Source organism: Apteryx mantelli, chromosome 16, assembly GCF_036417845.1.
Source record: "Apteryx mantelli isolate bAptMan1 chromosome 16, bAptMan1.hap1, whole genome shotgun sequence".
NCBI classification, from domain to species: Eukaryota; Metazoa; Chordata; class Aves; order Apterygiformes; family Apterygidae; genus Apteryx; species Apteryx mantelli.
In genome coordinates, this window is record NC_089993.1 from 3,443,286 (window position 1) to 3,459,849 (window position 16,564).

Genomic DNA, 16,564 nt, shown 5'->3' on the forward strand with positions numbered 1-16,564 from the left:
CCGGCCCGCTCCCGGCCCTGTCCCCGGCCCGGCATGCGCTGAGCGCCCCCGCCCCTGCCGCAGCGCGCCCGCCCGGCGGCCGCCGCCGCTCCGAGGTGAGAGCCGGGGGCCCTTCCCGGGGAGGGGGCCGGGGTTGCCATGGCGACCCGCGCCGGGCCCTGGTAGCGCCGCCGCCTCCCGCGCCCGGGGGGCCGCGCCGAGGCCGCGGGCGGGCGAGCGGGCGGGAGGGAGGGGGGCGCCGGGCCGCCTCGCCCGGGGGCGCAGCCGGGCTGGGCCGCGCCGGGGCTCCGCGGGGCGCTGCCCGTGTGGGGGCCGGGGCGGCGGGAGCGCCGCTCTCCCCGCGCCGTGCCGCGCCGCGGCCGCTCCCCCGCGCTCCGGCCCTCTGCTCCGCCGTTAAAGCGCCGTGCGGCTCCCCCCGGGCCGGAGCCGGTGTTTCTCGGCAGCCTCCTCCCCGGCGGCGAGCCCGGCCCTGGCGGGACGGCTGCCTGCCCTGAGGTAGGGGTGCGATGGCCCCTTCTGTCGTGTGGGGCTTCTTGATGACCGAGTTTAACGTGGCAGTTGTGGAAGTGCCTACTCCCACTCCAGGCCTGCCTGCAAAACAACATAACTATGTTGGCGTAACTGTGTCATTTGGGCTATTAAAAAAAAATCCAAACTCCAGCTGGAGTCAGTTTGCTGGCACTGCTCTGTGCGAGGATGTGCCTGTGCCAACAGAAGAGAATATTTTTGGGCTTCCGTAGAGACTTAGAAGGTCCAACAGCTATGCTGACAGCCTATTCCTTCTCTTGGCATGCTCTGCATTAGGGGGCTCAGCCAACAGGATAGTGTAAATAGTGTGTTTCAATTTCCTCTTTCTTTGTAGCAGGATTTTCCTTAAGAGGACTGGAAATATTCCTCACCTCGCTAAATCTAGCTGCTGCTTTCCTTGCACGGAATCTGCTTTTGCTCTCCAGGCTGCTCTGCTCTCTCCTTGCAGCCTGATGCTAGGATCATGGTTGAAAAATCCCCCCAGCTGGCTCAAAACTACTTAACAGTTCACAGCAGGACAACTTAACCAAGACAACTTAGCTTTTCCGTGCTTTGCCTTACACAAGTGCTGTGTCCATTTGAACCTGCCTGTAGAGTTTTAGTGGAGAGAAACTGATTGGTCGCCTTCACGTCTAAGCAGGGCAACAGCCGAATATTTTTGCAGGATGTGTCATGAGGTCTTTAATCGCAGCTTATTAAACTAATCTCTGAATGTTGTCCGAAGGACAGTACTTCAGCGGCATGGCGCTTCCTGCCCTGTGCTAGGGAACAGTCGCAGGGGGCTCAGGAAGAAGCCTGCCGCTGTGTTCAATTCCTTGCGGCTCAGACAGGTGAAGTGCACAGTGGTGGATTATACGTATGCTACCTGGATGACAAAAATAGCATCTCTGCTCTCGAGAACTGGCTAACTTAAATACCAGAAGTGCTGCTTCCTGTGTCATATCGGAATTGCTGTGGCTGGTATGCAGTGGTATGGCAATGGAGTACTGACTGGTTCAGCCTCTTCTCTTCCTTGTTGAACAGCGGGGCGGGTGCGTAATGTGCAGGTATCCCCAAGCTCTCTGAGAACGGAGATGTCTGTGAGTAGCAGGGTGCAGTTACAGTGTGTGCAGTACTGTTTTTCACTATAGAGCACTTAGGCTCTTACCAAAGCTGCATATTTTCCTCCTCTGGCAGAGGTGAACAGTTGCGTTTGACTTGATCGGAATGGACACAGATTTGCCGTAGGGATTGCGTGACTGAGCTAAAGCATTTGTCTTAGCCATTCAGCTGTGATTATAGATGTCAAACGATTGTGACCATCATCTCCTGTGGTAAGCCGTTCAAATGCTTAATTATGTTTGGTACACTGAGTTTGAACTTTATTGACCTGCTTTTTATCTGTTGTCGTTCCGTTCTGCCCGTGTCTGTTATACTAAAGTGCCTCTCCGTATCGGATAGCTTGTGCTAGATGTGCGTGCTAAGGCCTGGGGTAAGAGCTCCCCTGAACTTTGGCCCTTCACTGCAGCTATTCTCCCTGGTGCTGAGAACTGTGGGGATTTTTTTATCGATAGATAGATAAAGTTAAGAAACTTTCATAATATAAGGTTGGCCACACTAGGTCAGACCAAAGGCTTTCCAGACTGCCAGTCTGTTTTGTCCTTTCTGCTTATTTTGATCGTTCCCAGGATCCTATTTTGACTGCTGCTGAGCAACAGACCAATGTTCTCAGGGAGCTATCTGTGAGAACTTGGGTTTTTTCCTCACGATGGTTAACACAAACTGGAAGTGTTTTTCTCCAGCGTGCATTCCTTTTTACCTACCAACATAAAGTCTTTATCTCTCTCTCCCTTTTTTTTTTTTTTTGGCATCATAAGAGCCTTTTACAACTGCGAACAGCTTCAGATTTTACAGTCCTGAAAATCTGTGTCCTATCCCCAAAGTATCGTGAGTAAATTGTGTTGCACATCCATTAATTTGTTCTTCCATCTAGTTTTTATGACTCTGTTGGCCAAATAATAACTAGGAATCTCTCTTCATCCATTTAGTTCGAGCTTCATTTACTTTCTTTTAGTCGACCAGGGACTCTCCCTTTATCCCACAACAGCTGAGGTTCCACAAAAGCCTTTATGGATATACTTCTGGTAGCTTTTTGGGGAATCCTAGCATGCTGTGTTTTTTTTTAAATAAGTCACTTAACTGTAGTAGACTTCTTAGAAGTGATCTTCTTTTAAAGAAGCAGATGACTCTCTCCTAGCATGTCATAACCGGAGTATGAACCCTCTTCATTTACAAGATAACACTGGAGTAGCTTCAAAACAATTAATGCTAGGCTGGTGCCTGGTTCCAGGCTGTTTTTAAGTAGATAGTTTTAATCTCGCAGATTGGAAAAGCAGTTTTGTTATGTCTTGTAAGCTGGTGCTTTAATTAGTCTCTCTCTGCCTGGTAGCAAATGAGGAAACACACAGTAGCATATCAAGCAGTTTTCTAATACATTGTTTTGTTGTTTAAAATAGCTGCTGCTGTTTCTCTCCCTGTTTTTCTCAGCTGGTTGCTTGAGCTACTAAAAACAAGTTGGCTCAATATGTGTAACTGCTAACTTGCCCAGAAACTGCTCCTTTATGAATGCCAGGGTAAAAACATGTGACATTGTTAATTTTTGTTTCTTTTCCTAAATCACAAGTGGTATCATCATGTCTTTTGGTATCTAGGATAGGCTAAGATGTCATGAAATATTGTGGGAACTGCCAGCGGAATTCAGAAAAACGATCTTTTATAGCTGGAAGCTCAAAGAGGCTTCAAATAAACATGTGTATTTAATTTTGTTAATGAAGTCTAGTACTTGTTTTCATGTCTGTTATCTCTTCCCTGGTAAAGGCTTATCTTCGTACGTATGTGGTGTGGTTTTTTGCTTTGTTTGTGTCTTTTTGGTTTTTTTTTTCTTCAGTGCTATGAATATCAGTATTGGGGCAATATAATCCGATACATCCGTCGGGCAGCGCTGGGATTTCGGCCTGTCCTTTGATGTGAACTGAAGCTGGTGCTGCCACTCAAAAAGCCCTCCTCTCTCCGTCTCTTTTCAGCCTTTCCTCCCCCCCTCTCCTCGCCCAAGTCATTTCCCAGCGTAGTCTGTGGGGTGAGCGGGAGCCGATGAAACTGCGGCTGCAAGGACTGACTCCTGGTGATGGCGCTGCTGCAAATACCTGCTGCACTGCAGTTTTAGGTGCAAACTCGGGGACTTCCCCGTGAGCAGCTGGCAGAGGTGTTTCAGGATTCTCCCTGCCTTCCTGCTTGTCCCGGCAGGCTCTAGTGGAGGAAGCGTTCGGTAGCGCACTTGACTTTCTTCTGGTAACTTGGTGTTGTTGGCAGTTGTTAATACTCTGTTCTTCTGACCTTGAGCTTTTAAAGGAGCAGTTGGCATCAGTTGTTCAGCGTGATGACAAATAAAGTTCTCTTGTCTGAGCACCTCTCCAGTAAACTTGAGTTAAACACTTGGTCTTTATTAGACGAGCATCACTCCTGTTTTTGTGCGCGTGATGGTGTGTGTGTGTGTGTCCGTCTTTAATGCCGATCAGTGCGCCTTATGCCATAAATGCAGTGTGTTGCAAAACAGCTTAGTTTGATGTCTTCCACTGCTTCCCTGCCACGGTGGGACCTGGAGTCAGTCAGTTTTCACGAGTTAGCTTTTAAATCGGTCTCGAATTTCTCCTTTTAAACTGGTCATTGGGTATGTAAGAGCAGACCTCTGTGCCAGAATCCCTTTTAAATGTTACTGGCTCAAAGCAATAGCAAAGCTTTTTGGTGTTGAACCCGTGTCTCTAATGCTGGAAGACGCAAGTGAGGAAGAAAGAGCCGTCTTGGCTCAAATCTACAATACCGGATCGGGGAGCGTGTCTGCCAAGTAGAGAGAAAATGTTCTGTTCAGGCTCCTTGGGTGTGCGTTGTGTTTTGTGGGGGTGTTCTGTTCTGTTTTGTTTTGTCTTGGTTGGTTTTGGCACCTTTTTTGCAATAGTCTCTAAAAAAAGAAAAACTACTCGTTAGCGTCTCCTGCGATGGTGTGTGCGGAGCGACTCGGTTTTGCCGAGAGCCGCGTGCCGCTGCTCGGCAGTGAGGGCAGCGCCTAGGAAATGGAGGCAGGCTCGCAGTTCTCTCCTCCCGGCGTTTGTACTGCGCGGGGCTGAAATCCCAGCTGCCTTTTTTTAGTTGCTGTATACATTTTCTGTGTAGACGCTTAGTCTAATTCTGGAGTGGCAGTGGGCCTGCCTATATGGCGAGGAGTTTGGGGGTTTGTTTTCTTTTTTCTTTTCTATTTTTTTTTTCTTTTGGTGGAGTAGCTGCCGGTTGGAAACTTGCTGTGTTCAGCGTTTGTAAAGTATTAGCTCCCTCGGCTCACTAGCTTCTTGTAAATGTGGCGTTGCTGCGACCCTTTGGTTTTAACCCCCCCGCGGCGCTACTGGCACAAAGCAGATTTTCTTTTCCACGTCTTGGCAAGAAAAGATTCAACAGCGAAACCCTCGTAGTGATTCTTGGTCGCCGTTCCCTGGAGGAGCTGCTGTATCTGGGGCGGCAGAGCTGTGCCTTTTGCAGTGTACTTTAAAGACGCTTTACTCTCGTACCGGCTTCAGTGAAGTCTACAGCTTCTGTAACGTAGCCAGAGCTACAGGGTAGAAGAAGAGTCCAGAATGTGACTTGCACTCAACAGATCAATATTTCTTCTGCTGGAAGGTTGTTAAATCAAACTTCAAGTGTGCAGAGGATCAGGGATATAAGTATAACAGGATTTCGCTAACAGTAAGTGTTTTCATTTCAAATAAATAACCACCGCTGACTGTGCAGGTAGAATTACCTTTTGCCTGCTCGTTTCTTAATATCTTTTTGGTGTCTGTTTGCAGTCCTGATTCTTCGTGGCAGGAGGCCAAAGCCTTAATAACTGTGATCCTGTGTATTCGGCTTTCAGGTTGGTAGCCCGCATCCTGCGGTGTGTACGCCTCAGCTTGGGCACGGTGGGAAGATGAAGTTCAGAGCTGGGGACGAGGTGTGAATGGGGTTTGCAGAGTTTCGGTGCTGAGCAAGGGCTGGCACGGAGGAGAACCTCTTGGAGAAGGGCTGGGCGCCAGCGTGGGTTTTCCCGGGCTGTGCATGCTAGTGCTGCCTTCCTGGCCTAAACTGATTTACTGTAGAGGAGAGTTCAGGCACGAACAAACTCCCTTCTCTGTTAAAACGTACACTAGGAAGCTTGTTAGTGCTTCAGGGCACACTTCTAGGGCAAACGGGGTCTGCATGCTGGGTGCTGGACTAACGGCGTATCTTAAAGACGTGATAGCCTAGGAGATTTTGCAAGGAAAGCGAGGTGAGAAGGACGGTTCTGTGCATAGAAATAAGCTGTTACTGAAGTGATATAAATGCTAAGGAGCACAAAAAGCTTAGAGCTAATGCGTGTGACTGAGTGGCCAGGGGTGTACGAGGGGCTCTTAGGCCGAGTGCTTATGGTTTTGGTAGAAGTTAGATAAATGTAACCCTAGATCGAAAGGACTATGGACTATTGTGGGGTGACATAAGCTTCAGCATCCGAGCCTGTTCCAGCCAGATTGTTACATTATTTTCAGACCAAGGCATAAAATTAGTGGTTGTGTCCTGGGTTTCCCATTAAAACAGTCTCTCTCTTGCTCCAAACATCAGTTTCAGCTAATCTAGGGAATTAAGCGAGGGCAGTTTTGGGGAGCACTCATATGGGATGCAAGGGGTGCTGTAAGAATGGAGGTGAAGCTAAAACTGTTACATCTGCGGTTGTGAATGTCAAGCTATAACCACTCTGCATACTATATTGGAAACAGGAGAACCAGATCATCTGGGTTTTCTGTATTTATCGCTTGTCCCAAGTGAGTCCGAATGTGATTCCTTGAAGGAGCAGAAGCATTAAGTGAAGTAGATAAAGGGAGTGTAGCGAACACCTAACAGCGAGTGGATGTGCCTGGATTGCATTCATGGAAGAGGTGATTGTATTAATATAGAGAGCATGTTTAATACCTGAACTTTCTAGTTTAAAGGTATGATTTACCCACTTTTGGTCTCAGTTCCAGGAATGTCTGCAGTAAGCTATCATAAAGATATTATCTGTTTCACCTCTTATTAAAGGAGAAACAGAAAAGAAATCCATCTTAAGTTCCTTTATTTCGCAGTAAATAGGGAGAGGAAAATACTCCAAAGAAATGTCACTGGGAAGTGTGTTAATTGGCCCTAAAGAACTAATTTCACAGCTGAAAGTCATTTTGATTCAAGCTCATGTCTGGATTTCTGAAACATTACACTGCAGATAAAAGGCAGAGCTCTGATAATCCTTCGGGGACTCTTCCTGCAGCACTCCTGCCTTGGTAATGTCTCTCGATCGTCACCAGGATCTTCCTCAGATGTTACAGGAGCAGAGACATTCGCTCGTGCACCGTCTGCATACGGTGGGACTCTGCTGCTGGGGATGCGCCTGACCTTGATGCTGTTGTGCCGGTGAGAGGAGACCACCCGCCAGCATCGCTGCCTTTGGGTGGAAAAAGAGCTAGTCCAGGCTCAGAAAGAGTGAAGAGGTTTGCTCTTCACTGAAATACCGTGGGACTGTGGGCCTGAGCCACCTGATCTAAGTCGGATTAAACCCGGTGATCTCCAGAGGGTCCTTCTAACCTAAATTTTTGATTCTGTGATTAGACTTGAGTAGTATTTAGGTGTCTAATTCACAGTGGGAACAAGTACCTAAATATATATATTTTTTTTTAAAGTTTGGCTCCTGTTGCTTTGATAAGGTTGCCTTAAATTCTAGAATTGCCTCTTAGAGATTCTTAATGATGAGTTCTTAATGTTTTCAAATGCAATAGCAATTTTATTGTATTAAATAAAAGGAGCTTGATAACAGGGGTATCTGTGTGGAACATTCCCTGCGAGACCAGTAACCTAAAAATACAGCCAGCTTAAAATGAAATGCAGGAGGGAAATCTGCACTGCTCTGTCAGATGCAGACTTTGGGCTGGCTCAGATTGAATGGTTTAATGTAAATCACATCGCCGGTGCCAGATGGTGCAGGGTAGACACGCTCGTAGCTGTGAGAACTCTTGCTGGCTCTCAAAGTGATGCTCCCCAGGCAATAGTAAAGTTCGTGTCTGTTTTGAATACCGCGTTGCTCGGGCACAGCTAACATGCTCCTATCCTCCATCGGGAGAAGTCTTAAAATTCTGTCGGGGCTTTGCCTGATGCTGTTTGTTTGCAATAGAGAGGATGCCAGATGTGATAAATTTGTATTTCTTCTTCCCTGCAAATGTTATCTTGCTCGGATTTGAGGACCGTACATACAGAAGCGGCAGGCAACAGTTTGGTAGCACAACTGGAGCAGTAGCTCTGAGGATACCAGACACCAAGAAATCCCGGTCGGGCTCGCTCTGCATGCGTGCAAATCTTCCGGGAAGCATCCGCTATCCGTGCTTGTGCCAAGCAGATGGTCTGCTCGTGTAAAATACAGCTGCTGCGCACGCATCCGCCCCTGGAATCCTGCACGGATGCTCGCGGCCCGAGGCGGAGGCACGTGAGCCGACGAGTCGAGGCAGGGCTCGCTCGCGTGTCCTCTGCGCGGAGCAGCCCGGCTTAGCGTCGCTGCAGCTCCTCGGGTCTGGCCCGTGCGCGGCATCTACTCGGTCTGGGAGAACTTAATCTTTATCTGCTGTCGTGTCACCGAAGGAAATCCTCCTTACTAATCTAGCCGGCGTGTGCTTGGAGAAAACACTTGGAGGTCTGGAAAGTGAAAATCTTCAGCCCTAATAAATAAGGGTCTGCGCCCCAGGCTGATCGAGGTGCCTGTGATAACGAGGTGGGTCATGACGTGTGTGGCGGGATAGCATCTCCTGAAATGTAGGCTCACCTTACAAAAATCCACTAGTCTGCCAATACTTTGTTTTTCTTTACTGTTTCGTGCAGCTTTGCTTCTTTCTGTTCAGGATGAATTGATTTTAAATTAGCATTTAAACTGGAAAGCAGAAAATTTTAATGGATTTCAATCTACTTTTGTTTTTTTGCAAGTGAAGAAAAGATTCCTTCTCTTGGGTTTTTGTGCCAACATGAAATTTATTTGAAGCCAATACATCCCTTACCTGAAGTTACGTGTGGATATGGTTCTAGTTAATCTTTGTTTAGCATAAGCAATTTTAAGTCTTAAATTACCTTGCTCTTATTCTGCCAGGAAATGCAGTGATACTTGTTACTAGATGACAAACTTTATCTGTGGGGTTTTTTTGATCTTATCTGAATAGAATTTGAAGTCCATGTAAAAATTCATTGAAAAACAACAGCTTATTGTTCTTCATTGCTCAAATCCAAAAACTAATTAATGTAGGATGCGCAAGGCAAAAGCTTTGTTCAAACATGCCCAGTAGTGTTAAATAAAGGAAATCTCAACCTGCTGAATCACTTGGCCAGGTTTTGAAGGCATGGAAGTGCCTGAGGGTTTTTTCAAAAACATTTAAGCGGCTTTCTGCCAAATTATGATAAGCGTCAGGCTTATCTTGCATTTGAGCACCCTGTTGGGTTAAGAATACTGATCTGCCTGGATACTTAAATTTCTCTAGAAAAATGGTATCGTGTCGATTCTGTTTATCCCACCTTTTACACAAGGCTTCTGAGAGCAGGAGATTTTCTTTCCCTCTTTAGGAAAAACCTGAATTGAGAGTGGGGGGGTTTGTTTTGGTTTGTGTTTTTTTTAGCTGTAAATCATTTAGTTCAAGTAAAGAAACTGTTTTCTCTGCACCTGCTAGTGAACCTAAACTCAGCACCTACCCTCGCAGAGGAGAAACTGGAAGTACTAGCGGTAGAAATATCTCGGTATATGAACTCTATTCATTGTGCAAAGTGAACACTGACATTTGGATGGAGTTCTTGTCACTGTAGCTGATGAAGAAAGCTAAAGGCTTCTGCGATTTTGGGAATTTTAATTGTTCATTAAAACTAGGGCTCGTTGATGCAAAATATTTGATGTTTTTAAGCAGTAAGTTTAGGCCTTACAACATGTTTTCAATTTCAAATTATATGTTAAACTGGCTTATTCTTTTAATAGTATACTTACTGTTTTTAATCCATCCTGCTTCCATTGCTGCCCTGTTCTGCTCCGTTACCATATGTTGAGCCCGAACTCGGTTGCAATGGTCAGCTGCTATTTCTGCTCTCCTGCAGCTCTCCCGCAGGAAGGTCACGGGGTTTCTCCAGTGAGAGAATTCATTCGTAGACATAAAGTGCTGGTTAACTGAGCGAGCTGCTTATCCCTTTTCACAAGCAGGTGTGGTCACCGTGCCTAGTTGGGTAGCGGGACTGTAGATCATGTTAACCGTGCCAGTTCCTAGAACGTGGCCATCACGTGGACAAAAGGCTCCGAAACCTGAGATGAAGATATTAAATAAGTAATTTTACCTTGGGTTTTCAAAAGTGGCTTTGGACCTGCTTCAGTTAAGTGCACGTGGTTGGAGCTTATGTTTTTCTTCACAGCAATCACGGCTTTTCTTTCAAAGGTCAGAAAATTTGCTGTACGTCAGAGCGTTGCAGCAGCGAACGGAATGATGCTACCTCTAAACGTAGAGGCATTTTTAAGGTCCGTTCGGTCGTAGGGTTGTATTTAACACTGATACTTGTTTTCTTCTTATTTATTTCTTCTTCCAAATACATCTCTTGTCTGGTCAGTCCCAGCTGACTCCAAAAGCGATATTTAAAAATGGAGCTTCCCTTGGCCCAGTCTGCCCTCACGATTACGCCCTGTCGACTTGCAGGCCGGAGCTTTGCCAGCAAGCACAGATTAGGTTTTATTTTTATTCAAGTGTTTTGCTGCTGTAATTGTGCTATCGTTGTGACCTCAAGTTCTCCCTAAGGGGAGAAAAGAAAGGAGAGGTTTAAGAATAAATCCTGGTAGCGGCTACGATCACTTTACTAGAGATGCGCAATATAGGCAGAAATGGGTTCGTATAGCATATCTCATCTCCCTGTGAAGTGCCTCATTATAACTGTGCTTATTTTCTGCTTGTCAGGAAAACTTGAGACTTTTCTATGGGTCGTAAGCTTTTATACGTGCTGGTGTCCCGCTCGCATTTGCTTTGGTCTCGTCTGCTCCGTTTTCAGCTATCACTATCTTTCTAATAAACTGCTCTTTCGTGCACAGTTTCAGCCTCGTACCTGTTTTGCAAGGTTAACCGAAACCCCCAAGTATGGAGGGGGTGGAAGTTTGGGAGGATTAACAGACTGTCACGTACAACTAACGTGGAAATTAGCTTACATTAGCTAAATAACATGTGACTGAAAGTGCATATAAAGACAACTTTAGCTTTGGTAAAGCTGCGTCTGCTCGAAAGGAAGCCAGATGAGGCAAAGCGCTGCTGTGGGTATCATGCACAGGGAACCGCAGAGCATCTGTTTGATGCAACCAGGAGGAAAGGCATTAGAGTGGTACCGCTTGCTGGTTTTGATGGTAATTTCAGTATTTTCACCATACGAAGGCAATGGGTTCCACTTCCTGCTTTCCCTTCCCGTCTTTGTGTTTGGCAGCGGCTCTGGCACTCGTTGGACCTTTCCACGAGCCACTAACTCACTGAAATGGCAGAAAACAGCCCAAAAACGATGATGTCCCTCTCGGTTGGCAGCAAGCAGTTAGACAGGTGAAGATGTGTTTGGCCACGGTGCTAGCTGAGGCAGTGAACCCTGCTGCCAGCTGGGCTCAGCGAAGCTGCTCACGTCTCATCATGTCTCCTGATGCTTCAGTTGTCTTGTCCTTCGGTCCAATTCTGATAAAGCAGAATTACCAAAAACCGATTGCCTAACACATTTGAGCTGACCCAGCTGGGCCTAAAGGCTGGCTGAGCAGTGGCACGGAGGGAGCATTGCTGTGCGGTGCCAGAGCTGGTCTTCCATGAGGTGTCCTGGGGTGCACAGCAGATCACGCAGCATTGATATCCTACGTTCCTCCTGCCTGTTTTGGTAAGCTCGCCCTGTCCCGTGCGTACGTGAGCACTCTCTAAATGTTACTGCAGAGCTCTCCTGGGAGTTGAGCCTTGTCCTTGCTGCGTAGGGAAGTGCTGCTGGAAGCCTCGGCAGCAGAGCTCATATCTGGCGCAGGCAGGGCTCTGGGTTTGAGCCCAGGTGGCCGTTGCTTCCTCCAAAGCCATGTTCTGGGCACCTCCTTCTCATTAGCTGGCTCTTCTTGTGACTTAGCTTAAGTGGCTTTCATCTGTTAGCAATCATTCTTCCTGTGCGTTTCAATTCCTCATTTTTAGCTGCTAGTAAAAAGTAGATGTCCTCCTTCCCTGCAGTTACCTACTGCAATCTTTTCCAGTTTCTTGAGGGCTATGTGTAAACCCAACCTAGTTTCAGGTGTTTCTGAGAGGGAAGGGGACCTAGCTTTTGTGTCACCTGCAGGCCACAGGGACCACCAGATGCAGAAGGACGAGGATCATTTAGCTTGCCTGCGATGGCAGCCAGTAGGTGCTTCAGATGAGGCATAATGACCACCATAATTGCGAAACATGAGCTATCACAGCTGATCCTCAGCTTGTGTGTGAGGATTTGAAGTTCCTCTCAGTCATTAGTCTAAGTGGCGTCGCTCCTGTGTCATTGCCGCTTGTACACAATTAATCTCTTAACCTTCTCCTTTTTATTCCCTTCAGTAAGTTATTGCAAATCTGGGGAGTGCAGAAGCTTTTTCTGATAAGGTGCCGTCTTTAATTCCCGTTGCCCTCCCTTCTCCCAGCGCAGGTAGTGTGAATAACCCTTCTCTGCTGCTTTTCGCTGCTGTATTTTCTCATGATTGGTAGTAACATGCATCATGCATTTCACTCTCTGCTGAGTGCCAGCTTGCTAGCTGCTGTGCAAGCCGACAGGGCTGTAGGCCGCTTCAGTAATTACTCTTTAAACTAGTTGTAAAGTGCACAAAGTGCCTGAAATATAATTGTTTTTTCTGACTTTTTATAAAAGGGTGTCGAATGAGCGTATGCAGTCTGGTCCCTTTTCTGGTCTAGTACTTTCTATGTTTAAAAAATCCCTGTGTACTTGTTTTGTGTGTGTTCTCATAAATACCCATCACTGAAGATGGACCGACCAAAGGTCTCTTGAATTTTGCAGTTCTTCAGAGGCATTTTATGTTGGATACCCTTAGGGGACAGTTTGTTTCTAGATTTGTGAGTATGGGTGATTAGTTTCTTAAAACATTATTAAACGTTTTTGCTAGAAGCCAATATACTGGTAGGTGATAGTTTTGAAAATAGAGGCTTCTGGGGGTTCAAAAGTTAGTGAGCTGCCACAAAACCCGTGTTCTCAAAGTCTTGGCTGCTCAGACCTTTTCTTCCTCCAAATCTACTAATTTGTCCATACAAATATTAGTGATTGAAAAATGAGTGAAAAGTCTCATGTGCTAAATACATGCTTTTAATGTCTAAATGGCCACAGTATCTCTTTTTTTTTTTTTAACTCTGTCATTCACTTCCATTAATGAACATTCCTGAATTCCAGGAACATACCGCACAGCTGCGGAGTGCCACAGCGAGACCAACCTCCAAATCCCGGAGCAGCTTTCTGTCTTAGTAATTGGACCTTTGTAAGAAGATTTGATGAAATTGCAGAAACTGTTCTGTCTTTGGAACAAAACATTCCCTCCTGAGATAACGCTCAGCTTAAATCAGTTGCAGGTCGTCTTTGGCTTTGATGAATGTTGGTACGCCTCACTCAAGCCTGCCACAAAAATCAAATCCTAGCTTGCATCCATCTTTCCCCTAGAGCTTCCTATTCTCCACCATGTCTTAACTATTTGGTCTTAAGCCTTTTGATAACTTCTCATTCTTCCTGTCTATTATAAACTGCAGACATCAAACTTCGTCTAAAACACCATCTCGAATCCCCACAGCTTTTAGCAAGCGATTTTGTGCTTCTGCCCTGCTTTTCTCTTGCAGGCAGACAGGCAGGTGGGTGGTTCTCCTCGGGGCGCTTCCATAAAGCGCCTCCTGCACAGTGGCTCCGGGACAGGCTCAGGAGGCTTCTAGTGAGCTGGGATTTGGATTTGGATTTCTTCTGTTCTACTGCGTTCTTGAAAATCCCTGCCTTCCTACCAGCCTTCAAGGGTGCTCTGTGCCTCCGGCAGGCTGGTTTCAGAAGTTTGGCAGCTGCGGGCTGCTGGTTTCTGCCAGGGATTTGGGTGGCAGCATAGCAAGAACGCCAAGCTGCTGCTTCTCGGCGTAACACGAACGGGTGCTGAGCTGCTGCTTGGCCTCAAGGGCCTTTGATATATGTCTCAAAGAAGGCTTCGGAAGCAGATAACCTTGGTGTTTTCAGATTCTGCTTTGAATAGGCAGACAAAAATATTTCTCATAGCGATCAGCAAAGCTCTGGGAAATCTCTGGATCGCTTATGCAGACAAACTACTTCACAACCTCACGAGTTGCTTTCAGACTCGGCACGTGCAAACAGGGTGATTGGGAAAGGCTCCTGTTCAGGACTTCGGCTCTGCTAATTACGGCGTGCCACAGGGATGCGAGAAGTGCCAGGACTTCGGTCTTGAATGTTGGTCTGAATATTTGCGAAGAGCCGGAAGCGGGTCTGCCACCCGAATACGAAGAAAGTTAACTTGCCCGGAATATCTTCTGTCCCGGTCATCGCGGTTACTAGTTTTCTGCCTTTGTTTCTTTGGCAGCAGTGATACCTTGCTGGTAACGAAGTCGCACAGACCTGCTCTCCTGAACCCCTGTGGCAGGGCACACAGGTGTCCTAAGCTTGCTTTAAATGCAAATTAAATGCAATTTAAATGCAAGAGCATCCCTCTCTGGGCACACAGCAGAAAGTGGATGGAGTGAGTCCCTGCTAACATGCCCAGTGCTGGGGAAGGGGTGTCTGAATTTGGGGAGGAAGAGGAATTACTAGTTCAAGAAGCCACTCAAATATAAACATGGACATGCAATTTGGTGGAGGGGGAGGAAAGCTAGCTTGAGCTACAGGATAACGCGTAATGCTCTTCTAGCTCTTTGAGAATATAAAGTGTTAGATAAACGTGAACTAATCCGTGCAAGAATGGGTGTCCCGTGCTAAGGTGGCCCTTAGAAGCCCCTGGCCCTTCTTTGTCCACTCGGTAGCAATGAATATGGCTCCGTTACAGTTGTCTCATCTATCTCTCGTTTATTAATGCCCAGAGTATTTTAAATATTTGAGTAAGGGTGTTGACTTACAGGACCCTTAAATGTTTCAAAGATAATAAAAGTTATGAGAAGGGAGAATACCGCCATCGCAAACCTGAATGCGGAGCGCTGCCTGCAAACGAAACGATGTGAAGCTTGGAGCTTCGCCATGGCCAAAGCTGATCTAGCTGCACGTTCCTGCTCCTTCCTCCCTCCTCTAAGCCAGCCTCGGGCTCACCCCGGCCTTTGCCGAGGGACCGGGGGTGCCGGCGGTGAGGGTGGCTTAGCTGCCTCGTGGGCCCCCGCAGCTGGCAGCCTGGCCAGCCCCCCGTGTGGAGGCTGCACACGAACTTGGCCTCCCTTTGGGATCTTCCAGGGGAAAGCTGGAACGTGCCGGAAGGTCTTCGGAGTCCTGGTGGTGGAGGGTGCCCTTGCTGGCCTGGCTGCTCCCGGTTTAGCGGGTACGAATTCAGAACTCGAGCCTCAGAGGGGCTGAACCAATTCTAGCAGTGTAAAATTAGTCTTAAAAGCACCAAGGACTACTTTTTTTTTTCTCTCTCTCTTTTCTTTTCTTTTTTGAGGGATTCAGGTGCTTAAGTCCTTCTGAAACCAGCACTTGGAATGATTGTAAAGGCTCCAAGCTGCTCAGTAAATATGCAACAACAATCCTAGAACAGACTGTTTAGTAGCTATGATTCCTTAAGTACATCTTTGGAGGAGATCAAGCGATCCATGTCAATATACAGATTCCTTCAGATGCTCTCCAGAATGACATATTTAAGGACCAATCGCTGGAATGATACCTATGCCTGAGAAAGTCCTCTTGCTTGAAGAAGCCCACCTTATTTCATCTTTTTCAAGAGCTACGGGAAAACTTCCTTGGAGCTCCTGCCTACTAAAGCATTTTGCCGTTCCTTTTGCCGGGAGGGCAGAAGGGCCGACAAAGGTTTCTCTTGGATAATAGTGAATATTAACTCTGTCCTTCCTTCTCCTGATGCGTCGGCTATTTTGGCTTGTTCCAAGTTGCGAGCAAACCAGCAGCAGAGCTCCTGCTTCTCGCCCTAGGAGATCAGCATGGGGGGCTTACGCCGCTGTCGGGGCGGATGGATGGGTGGGAGCACCCTATCCGTGGAAGGGCATCGCACAGCAGGTGCTGCAAGGAGAGCGCTTGAGTCGAGGCTGAGCGTTGCTCTCGTTAGCAGAGCTAACAGCCTCCTTTTCAGCATCGATGCTGAAGGACCTGGCATCCGGGGGCGCTCTCGTTTCTGAATATTACCGTGTTAACTGGTAGTTGCTTTCAAGAGGGTCGCAGACAAAAGCTAGCTTACGGTACCTTCTTGACTCGGGCTTTGGGGATGGAACATGGATTTTATGGTCTAACCTGTTTTTTCTTAGTGGCATTGTGGAAGCAGATGTTCCCAAATTGTTAGGGGAGCAATTGGCACGCTCTGTTCTGCGTGCTGTCAAAGCAGATCAAGCTCAAATCGTTGCTGTGCCGGTTCGTTTTGTGCCTCTTTGCTGGTTAGAGGGAGCGTTATGAAGCTAACGCAGCTTTTGCACTGAAATCGCTTGAATGGCCCATCCAGCCCAGTGGGAGTGCGTTTAAATCTGTTTGTCAGGCTACAGCTATAGCGTGCGTGTGTGAATACTGAGTGGCAGCTGGTGGGGCGGGTCTGGACCTCCCTGTGAGAAGTGCAGTGATGTTCAGTGAGCTGAGCTTGTGCCAGCCCTGATCCTGCAGGCAGCAGGGCTCCGGCTTGCTGCTCAGGTTAGTTTTGCTGGGTTTTGCTTCAGCCCTCTTGAAAACTTTCTTGTATCGGAAAGAACAATTTGCTCGATGCCCAGAATCCCCCTTGGTGTTTCATCCTTCCTAACGTACCTTCTTCTCTTGC

The 16,564-nt window shown here is 47.3% G+C and overlaps 1 protein-coding gene across 2 annotated transcripts in view; it reads left to right on the forward strand.

Annotated features, from left to right (window-relative positions):
- Window positions 1-4: 4 nt before the first annotated feature.
- Window positions 5-16,564, forward strand: part of NAA60 (N-alpha-acetyltransferase 60, NatF catalytic subunit) — a 28,052-nt gene continuing 11,492 nt past the window's right edge. Inside the window, exon 1 of one of the 2 annotated variants that reach the window (XM_067306236.1) lies at window positions 5-95. The gene's annotated coding sequence lies outside the window, so the exon portion shown is untranslated. Of the gene's footprint in view, window positions 96-7,389; window positions 8,354-16,564 lie in introns of those variants that run through there. The other variant, XM_013939891.2, reaches the window with a different exon arrangement.